The sequence below is a fragment of the Helicoverpa zea genome, chromosome 12, assembly GCF_022581195.2.
Source record: "Helicoverpa zea isolate HzStark_Cry1AcR chromosome 12, ilHelZeax1.1, whole genome shotgun sequence".
Classification (NCBI taxonomy): domain Eukaryota; kingdom Metazoa; phylum Arthropoda; class Insecta; order Lepidoptera; family Noctuidae; genus Helicoverpa; species Helicoverpa zea.
The window spans coordinates 2,509,323-2,520,443 of NC_061463.1; positions in this window are offsets into that span (position 1 = coordinate 2,509,323).

The window sequence follows — 11,121 nt, forward strand, 5'->3', positions numbered from 1 at the left end:
ATTATGATTTATATAAGATAACAAAGTTAGAAATCAAATTAAATTAACAAAAATGCAACCCCTGCTAAAAACTAATTAATACTATCAATCAAACATTGGTAACTAAAAATGTAATTTTGAAAAGTGGCACCTAGTACCGGACGGCTAATTGTGCCATACCCCTATCACCGGAAATTTCAAATTAACCAGCATCGACCACATATATAGCCATCTTCACACTCTAGAATGTCTTCACATGCTTCATGTATCCACCTTCGACAGGATGAGCACTGGTTCCAGTCTTCTAAGCAAACTACGCAAATTGTCTCAGTTCTTTTGACATAAGCTTATCAATAGCAGCTTGTAAGCTCTGTGGCTACCAGGATCCTTTCTTTTTCTTCTCTTCCATTTTAATTATATTCTTTCTTCTATAATTTAAAGCAAAATTAAGTAATTAGAATAAATGACGTAAATTCTCACAAGAAATATTCATGTGTTTACCGTCCGGCGCTAAGGGACGACTTAGTGTCCGGCGCTAAGGGACAGACATTTTCGTTCATTAGGTGGTACCCAGTAAAATTATTTAAAAGATTTAATAATATTCTACCATTTTACGGATAACAATCAAGTATTACTTTTATCTTTGAATACCACTCAAATGTAAATACATCAATATACTAGAATTACTTACACTGATATTTAGCTGTCGCAGTGATTTCGCACCTAAACCAGCTAACGGTTGCTCCTGCCGTGGTCGTGTGCATCACAGGTGAGGTGTGGCGCGTGATCCTGTACCTGTGTGCCCCCCGCGCCCCTTTCACTTGTATTTTGAATCGACCCAAAATAAAGTCTATAAAAGTTAAAATGTCATTTTGCAATAAGCATTTTCAGCAGTTTTTGAGGAAACGTACAGCTTTGTTCAATATATGAAAGATTATGAATATCAAAACGTTAGGCAGAGGAGACAATATCACGGTTATCGATATTCAAACTCCACGTTGTTATTGCAAGGGAAGCATAAGTTGTGGAATACAAATATTCAGGTGTTGTCTTAAGTAAAGAGTGATTAGCGAGTGACGATTTTAATCAATTACATATGTAGACAAAAACCTAGGCCGATGATATTATATTTCCAATATCCTTTTTTTATAAAAGTGTCTTTAATGCGAGTAGCTGTTGATACGTTTATTCTGCTTCTTCACAATAGCTACCTAACTCTTTTCGGCCATTTCCTGGTTGACACTTCCTTTATTGTATTCTCATGAACATCAAACGTTATGTTACCACGCCTTTTCATTGCTTTACTTGATTTGGTAGATACATTTTAGGCTTTCACTAAATACACATCCTCAGCTTAACTTTATGTAACAATATCCCTCAACAGCCTGCAGCGATGTTACAATTACTCCATAAGTACCTCATTTCCAAGGATTTGGTAATGAAAGCAAAAAAATACAAAGCAATAAAGGCGTTATCTGGCCTCGTAAGTCGTAATTTACGACTTTCAAAGTCTACCGAGGCAGTCATTGAGGCTTTTATGATGGTCTCGGCGAAGCATTTGTGACTTATCATTACATCAACTTTTATATTCCAATGTCTTTAAAATGTATATTGGATGAGAAATGAGGTCGATTATCACTTTGCCTCTTTACTTAATAGCGAGGTTTTTTGTTCTGGTATGCATAAAGCATTAGACTTCTTTCTTTTGAACCTTTTTAATTGTAATGCAGTCATGGATTATGGTGTAAAATTACCAATTAGGTGACGGGAAATGGCGAGTTAGCATTCAAATTGTTTGTTTATAAATTTTTAAAATAACATATAAATAAAGATGGATTATAGACAGGGAAAGGTCTCAGGATCTTTTTTCTCTACAGATAAGAAGTTCCGTAAGGAGTTAACTCGAAAGTAAACTCGCTTTCTCTTATAACTTATTCCCCTCTATGCACTACATACATAATCCACTATGTTATGAGAGCTACATAATACTGTTATTAAAACTGAAAATGATATACACATGTCTGAAGCATCATGGCAAACATTCGATCTTTCTACCAAGAAGTTCTCAATGGCTAGCAGTAAGAGCTACGGCAGGGGTCATCTAAAGATATGCTCCTTCAAAACAAGTGTACAACAAACATTTGATTTCTTAAATTTGCATTTGAAGTTCAAGCATTTTACTGCTAAAAATATCCAGATCTCTTATCAGTAACTGCCAAAAAATCTTTTCAGTCATCATCATCATCATCATCATCTCAGCCATAGGACGTCCACTGCTGAACACAGGCCTCCCCCTTAGATCTCCACAGATACCTGTTGGAGGCGACCTGCATCCAGCGTCTTCCGGAAGAATCTCCGGAAGAGAATCTTTTCAGTAACACCAATTAATATGAGAACATATTCCACAATGTAATTGTCTAGTTTTAACAATTTATTATCTACTCGCAAAGATAACCAACAACTTTGCTGGCACCGATGCAAGTATTAATTAGTGCTGCACTCATTTACTGTCCGAAATGGCAACATATAGCATAGTTACAAAAGTTTGTCGACAAAATGGCGGCGATAAAAACAATACAGGCTGGTGTTAATTGCCACACAAGTTGGGAACGCAATAGATGTAGACTGAGAGCTCGGGAACACTGAACCTTTATCAATAAAGCTGTAAGTTTTTTATGCTTATCTTCTATACTGGTATAATTTACTGTGTTATATGAAATTATTTACTGGGTTACAACTTACATTTTTGTCGTTGTAGATATCTCTATAGTAAATTAAAAATCTTCCTTCAAATAAACATTAGCTACAGAAAGACGCACAACTTTTTATACTCGTAAAAGTATTGGATGATTTGACATCCTGAAAAAAATATTATGTTTTGTTTTAAAAATCATATTTTGTACATACTACATATGTTAACCTGCCTAGGTCAGTTTAAATATTTTCTGCAAAACAATATGTATTGATAAAACCTTCAAAATAACGAAAATCTGGCGACCTCAAGCTCTCAGTCTATAGTAGTGTGTGCGGACCGACGTAGTTTTCTTTTGTTTTTTATTGGCGGACTACAAGTTTTTTCTACTGCAGTAATTGTCCACTAAAACGTGCCTTCTTCTCGTAGATGGCTGAAGTTTCTCTTTGCAGTTTATTTTCCTTGCGTTTTATTGAATGGCTACTGTAAACTTGAGGATGGAGTAGGTACTAAAGTGTTTTCGCAAGTAATTTATCGGTTAAAAGTGGCTGATGACGATGATGTTCAAAAATAATATACAGAACAGTAATTATTGAGCAACGTTATGTAGGAATGTGGGTCTCGTGAACTTGATTCTAGTTCAATATTGAAATAATACTCCAGTGGAACTGTTCGCCGGATCACTTGAAATAAAGCTAAGCGAAGCTACAGAGTACTTCTATTTCTTAGTCGGGGAGTGTCCGCGATATGTTATGATATCCTATGCAGACATTATACAAAGTCATTACGATATAAGCACAAATAATACCAACACCCATCTCGATTTCCCTCTAATCTTATTCATTCCCAATCTAAACCTAGCAATTTATCACGAAGCCGTAAAGTCAAAACATGCAATTCCGTGCGTGCGAACAATTTAACGGGGAGACGCCATCTTGAACATAAACTGTCAGTCGCTTGAGGCTTTGAGTTACTGTTGAATATATTACTTCGTCTTATGTGTATCGGGGCTTTGATAAATGCAGGTTATTCATAAGAAAAGCGTGTGGTGAGAAGACTATCGCCAGGAAAGAAGCTGTATATTGAGGTTAATTTTGGACCCTCGCAGAATATGTAAAGTCGTCGGTCCCCCTGTTTTCTCCGGTCCGATTAGACAATGAAAGAGAGTGCACATGTATTTGCGGGTAGGCTTGTGCACTATACATATTTTCCCACACAGCTGATTTTCTTGGAAAACAGCTGCTGTGGCTGGCAATACGTTTCAAAATCATAATTGTACTAGTAGTACCTATTGTTGATCAGCTGCTGCACAACGTTCAAGGTTCAAAATATTTTATTAGACCCATTTGAAATACAAAAGAGCTTTGAGTTGCAAATTGATTTATAGGATTTAATCAAAAATGCGTAAGCTTAAGCTCGAAGGTCGGTTTTCTAAACAAGATTACCACTTGAGCGACTTAGGAACCATACATTATCAGATCGGTTAGATTTACAACTATCTTATCTCTATAAATCTTGTACCCCACTCATTCACAATTTACCCGATCCGTTTACCGCAAAACCTTTATTTTATTAATACAACAGATCTTTATTGAATAAATCTTTACCGTTTGTGTACTGTTGGGTTTATTAGATTTAGTGGTACGTTCCGTTTCCTCCAATATTATTGCGTTAGGGGAAACATCGCTTTGGTAATGGAGAGGAATTGGTATTTACTTACGGTATTAATAAAAGTTTCTTGTTCTATGGGTATTAGAAAAAGTTCCGGAAACGAGTATTTCGAGGTATGTTAACTTCCATTAATTTCTCTCGATTCCTCTGATTGTAAGCTCATATATGATTCATTTGCAACATGGCATTGAAACACGATTTGAATTTAAATGAAATCGACAATTAGGTATAGTATGGCCATAACCGCTGCGCACTCCCTGAGGTACGCGCGGAGAGGCGGAGGGTGACACGGTCTGTCAGTCCGCCGTCAACGCTCGTGGCGGCAGGTAGTGTCATTTGTATCGGACCGTCAATGTCAGATGCACATGAGATAAAAATTCAAAGATGGGTCGTGCGTTATCTCGAGATGTAAAAGCCGTGATTTTTAAAGTGGCTGAATATTTCAAGAAAAGAAAAGTAGACAGAGAAAGCTTTCCGATCATGAAATATCATGTCCAGAAAAATGAAAATGATTACTGGAATCGCGATTTTAGGTTCGATAATATTAACGATTCATTCATAACAAATTTGCAAGACTCTGATTCAAGTTCCAATGGCGACACGGACGATGAAGATGATGACGAAATGGAAGATGAAGTTGAAACGGAATAACTTAACTTCTTATACTATCTACATATATCTATTTGTTTGTAATTATAGTAAATTTTCAATAAAAAAAAAATCCTGATTTGAATTTTAACTTTAGTTCTCATTCATCAACTGTCTAGGTATTTTAATACAATATCGAGCATAATATAGATTCCGACCACCGTTCCGCCACAAGTCCTGCCTTAGAAATGAAAACTGATATCATTAGATTTGTCTGACGTGTATTGATCTCATGTGAGCTTATGCTCTTTTTTCCTCGCCTCCCACCTCGCCTTGCATACCTCAGGGAGTGCACAGCGGTTATGGCCATACTATATCCCTTCTTGGTTCAAAACTTCGGCATGGAAAATTCACGCATTCATGATTTTTACAATTAAATAAAGCAAATAAATGGCCTACCCTCCTAAATTATGTTTATATGACATTCTCTTACATACTCATAAAGCCTTCAAAAAAAGGCATCTCATTACTAACTGAAACAAATGGATTAAAAATAATTCACACATCCGTCATTGCTGCGAATCCGTCAGCGTGTAACGTAGCGCAACCGGATGCACGATAGCGGCCATGTTGTCTCGACCGGATGTGACGTGCCAGTGTAAATGGTACCGCGTTGATATTGCAACACTTTGTTGACTGTAGTCGATATGAGATCGGGTGTGTTTAATCGATACCAGTAAATTAAATTCAGATACAGTTTTGGTTTTATTAATCCCTATTCATGAATACCAAAGTCGCTATCTCTATTCTGCCTGTGTGTCGGGTTTTCACTCCAAAACTGAAATTCTTAAAAAGTCTAGAACCTAAGATATACATAATCTTAGCTACCTTTTATTTGGGCGTGAGAAGTTCTCTCAGGACGCTGATGGCACGGCGGAGTACAGCAAATGTCAAAATAAACCTTTTCTTCAAACATCATGATGTTTCCTTTATAGTATTTTTTTGTTGTAAAATAGATATGTTTGGGTACTTATTTAGTTGGTGTGATATTTCTTGAAATAAACAACAAGTAATAAATGTATGCAATTAATTAGGCAATAATTCTAAATATCTCATTGTATTAAAGCCTACATTTTTTATGATAAATATTGTTATGATAAGCAGCTTATTTATGAGGCTTATTTTTTCGTTTTTTTTTTATTTGTGCTAATTGACATATGTTAACCAGTGTAATAACGTATTTAATTTAATGTGATTAGGTACGACACACCTCGTGTAAGGAAGTACATAAAGGGAGAACATAAGGGGAGTGCAAAAGGGGATTACATAAGGAAGTTCATAAGGGGAGTATATGAGGAAGTACATAAGTTGAGAACATAAAGTACCTATATAAGGAAGAACATAAAAGGAGTACATAATAAAATATATTAGGGGAGACACAACTTAAAAGAATCTTGCGCAGTTGGGTAAATAAAAGAGTGGAGATGTGTAAAATTAGTAAAATTTTGCTATGCGTAAGTCGTCGGTTTTCATTTGACTTAATTTTTTAATTCTTTCAATCAAGTTCCTACTTCAAGGCAAGTAGTGATCAGACTGGAAGCAACAGCATTTAATTCTAAAGGAGTATTTATTAAAGAACATTGTTTAAGAACTTTTTCGATCAGATCGAACGTCGTCCGTACAATAATGGCAGCTAATTCGAAACTTTTCCACTGCGTTCCATAACAGTTTTTAGCATGGAGAACAAAATGACTACCGGAGATGTCATAATGTAAAAATCTCCTATGAAAGTAGCGCGCCAAAATGCGGGTGTGCGGGGGACAAGGAACGCTACTAGGTCCGTCCTTACACACCTACTTTGGAACTCAAACATGTTTTTTAAAAATCAAATCACTAATCATTCAATACCAATCTTTGCTGATCGTTTTGGTCACACCTACAGTACGTTACTTGACATACAAGAAGGCACCTTATCAATCTGCCTTATGGCATCTCCGATCGTCTTTCCTTAATCCGTGGTTTGTAGTAAAAAAACAAATTCAGTTAACTTTAGCATTTTATTGTTGCACTATCGACTCTTTCCAACAGTTTGCAATTATGCAGAATTGTACCGGTAAAAAAGTTTACATACAAAAAACTGAAATTATTTTGCTTTTCAATTAATGTATTTGAAGTGTTGAGTTATCAATTAGGTTTATTCTGCTGCTGAAAGGCAAATTGTAATACATACGTGGAAACGCGTGCATTTTATATATATATTGACATACGTTTTCACATACAGGGGTAAACAAAACTTCTCATTTTTTAAATTGAAACTCAAAAATGACTTTAAAATGCAAATTACAAAATAAAAATATGTACGTCTTTGTTTGTAAATCAGACAGAAGATAAATATTAAAAAGTAAACATTGTCTAGAAAATTAAATGTAAATGCTTTTTTAATACGTCTGAGTCGCAATTTGGTTGTATAATTCACAATACATTTATTCTCATCAGGCTAATATTTCTTTAGTTCTTTTCTGCTACTAAATTTGAATAAAAAGGTTCTCATTTCGATTGCGTTATTTTTAGGTATTCTTTTTGCAGGTCGTAGAGTTCGTCTGTTATTAAGTCTTTATTTTTGAATTATACTGTACATTGTATCTTTAGCAGTCGTTACGGGTAGTCATAAGTCCGAAACTCTGACAGATAATCTTAACAGGGGGTTCAGTCGAGGATAGGCAGTCGCTCAATGAAGAACACTGCATCAGCTGCATCCGGTTACACTGGCAGCCAAACCCAAGAAACTTGGGAAAAGGCTCGGCAGGTATGAAGATGATGACTCTATAAGTAGATACAACACTTTTTACTTTAGAACATCCAAAAGTAGCCAAGTGTTACTTGATATGAACATTATAAAACAAAAAAAAATAGATATTGTATTAAGTCGAGTACCATTTTAAAAACATGCTGTATTATTTGTCGACAATCTAAAAAAATGAGCTCAAAATTCGAATTTGAAATGCAACGGTATTTTAATAACTATTGGAAAACTCGTTTTCCCCGTTTTGTTGACTAACACAAATAAAGGTATATTGTGTTCAAAACATTTTGCTCTCAGCTACAGAGAATAATATACGTGAGCCATTACAAAGGGCCAACTTTTAATTATTTTAGCAAATGTTATTCAGATTTCATAATTCAGAGTGTGAACCGTAACGCCTATGAACTCGGTTCATGTCGTGGACTTTAATTTATGTTAGCTAAATATGTTATTTTATTTGTTTTGGTAATTTTATTTTGTACTAGGATTTTTGTTGTTTATTTATTCATAAGTTACTTTAAGATTGTAAACGTGAAGGGTTTTTTCGCCAGCTAAGGACAGTGTAACAAAAAGTTCATAATGATATCTTAACCATTTACCTTATGTAAAAAGTTTGTAACAATGGCGTCTCAAAATAACAATTTGGAGACAACTTCCAGTCTTCATGACACTGTTTCCTCTCTTCAAGACAGAGAGACCAAAATATACGACAATCGTGGAAGACAAAATGACGAAAGAAAATCCTCAATTTCTAAAAAAACATTAGTCATATTACACAATTACTCAATCCTTAATCCATACTACATGCTATTAAGACTGTTGGACATCAAAGTGCGATTGCACTAGTTCATGAGATGTAGATACTGCATCTCGAGATTGCTCGACTAATTGGTTCTCTGTGTTCGGCGATTGTCGCTCGGCCAATTACTTGCGGACCATCACGTCATACTATCTTAAGCTAGAAACTAACGCTGTTGAGATAAGACTAATAGCCCGGTCAAAATAGACATTTGAAATAACAAAAATTCCCACAAAGCTGATTTTTGGTGGAGAGCTAGATTTGATCATTATAAATAAAATACTAAAAGTCCCCATCGATCCCATGTGTGCGTTAAAAGTTATTCGAGGTCAAATGTCAAAATTTTTGGTTTTTTGTGTTTTTTTCGAAAACGGTAAGTTTTATCAAAAAAATACATCAGACCAAAATTGTAGATTATAAAATTTTCTACAAGAATGGCATTAACAGTTTTCTCATAAATCTTACCATTCCTGAGATATCGCGATTCAAAGAGTCATACTACACATGATATGCACATACAAGCCACGTATGTACGACGGCTGCCTTTAAGTTTTGTCGTTTGAAATAAGTATAGACAATCTAATAGGGTAATTCCATTTATTGTTTTTCAGAGAATTCTCCGCAATATTTAATGCACTTTTGCATGCATTAAACCCAGTTCTTGAAATATTTATTCCATTCTGAAGTGGGGGTAGTCAAATTGGCCGATTTGTATGAGTCAACAGCTTTTTCAGGTGTGCTGAAACGTTTACCACGAAGACTTTACTTAAGGACAATGGGCGATTCCGGTCCAAATGTCCACCACGAACGAAACCTATATGGCTAGATAGCCCGTTAAATATAGAACATTTTTTGTTATGAAAGTAAAAAAATATATAATGCCAGAAAAAAGTTATAGCAAAATCAAATAAAACATTTTATAGATTTTTTCAATTTCATTTTTTCAATAACTTTTCGTGATGTTCGATTTTCGTACTTTCTGTTACTTCTGACAAAATAGAATTGTTCATTATTAGAGAGAAGACACAACCAGTCACATCGAACTTTCTTAGATCCAGGCACCGCTGAGTATATTCAAGCACTTCTGGCGCCTCAATTGGTTAGTACATCCATCGGGCAAAAAAATATGGGCTGTTTTTATGCAAATGTGTCTTACTCGTCTTAGTTTTAGATAAAATGCGGAAATTGAAGTGGAATTAAATAAAAAATAATAATGATAACATCTTTGATTATACAACATGTAACTTAATTAACGCACACCCTCAAACACGCCAATTAGAATATTATGTTATAATCATAATACATACACTGAATTTTTAATTTAACATATATATGCATTGTTATTTACTAAATTAGTTATACCAATTCTTGGAGAACTTTTTGGTCATACTACTACGCACGGAAATATCGCGCCGCGCGCCGCTCGACTCGACACAACATAACGAAACTACGGAAAAAGCCGACAATACACGAAGTCTTATTACTTTGAGTTACGGTCTATTTGAATTTGTTTTGACTGTACAGGGTTAATATGACAATAATTTCCGTAGTTTTAATTATTTTTGGGATAAACAATTACCTATATTAAAAATGATTTAAATCGATTCAGTAAACGATTCTGAATAAACTAATTTCAGGATGTGCGTTAATTAAGTTACATGTTGTATATATATAATCAAAGGATAACATACAAAAACTACCGAAAATTAAGAATGACATTTTTGGCTATAACTTTTTTTTGGCATTGTTTTTTTTTTACTTTCTTAGTAAAAGTTACTCTAAATTAAGTGGACTATTTAATTATATAGGTCTCGTTCGTGGTGGACATTTGGACCAAACTTCATACATTCTTGCCCAATCTCCTTTTGGGGAATGTAAAACAATCGTAATGCCCACGGATCCATGTCACGGTATGTTACATGTTGGTCTGCGACAATTAACTGCCGCATAGCCTCGATATTATCTTGGGTCATATGGGGTTATGAATTACCTTCACGTGGCTTGTCGCTAAGGCTAGATTGCCCACTTTTAAATCCTAAATATCAGCGTACTGCAGTCCTAAGGCATGGTTCTGCATTACTAAACACAGAACAAAATTTTTTCAACCGCTGAAGTCGCGCACAATCCGCTTTTAAAGTGTAGAAAATTATCGCATGCTAATTTTCCTTCGACATTTCCATTTTTATCCAGAAGACTGGGGTTGGAAATTGATACATAATATCTGGACCCTATTAAAACTTTACTCCCACTCGCTCCAGAAAAACTCCTGACATTATTTTTTGCAATTGCAAAAATGATTGTAGTATCAAATCATCCTCCGAGCCCTTTTCCCAACTATGTTGAGGTCGGCTTCCAGTTTAACCGGATGTAGCTAAGTACCAGTCCTTTACAAGGAGCGACTGCCCTATCTGACCCCCTTAACCCAGTTACCCGGGCAACCCAATACCCCTTGGTTAGACTGGTGTCAGACTTACTGGCTTCTGACTACCCATAACGACTGCCAAGAATGTTCAATGACAGCCAGAACCTACAGTTTAACTTGCCGTCAGAAACACAGTCATTAGTGTCTAAGATATGATTAGAAAGTAC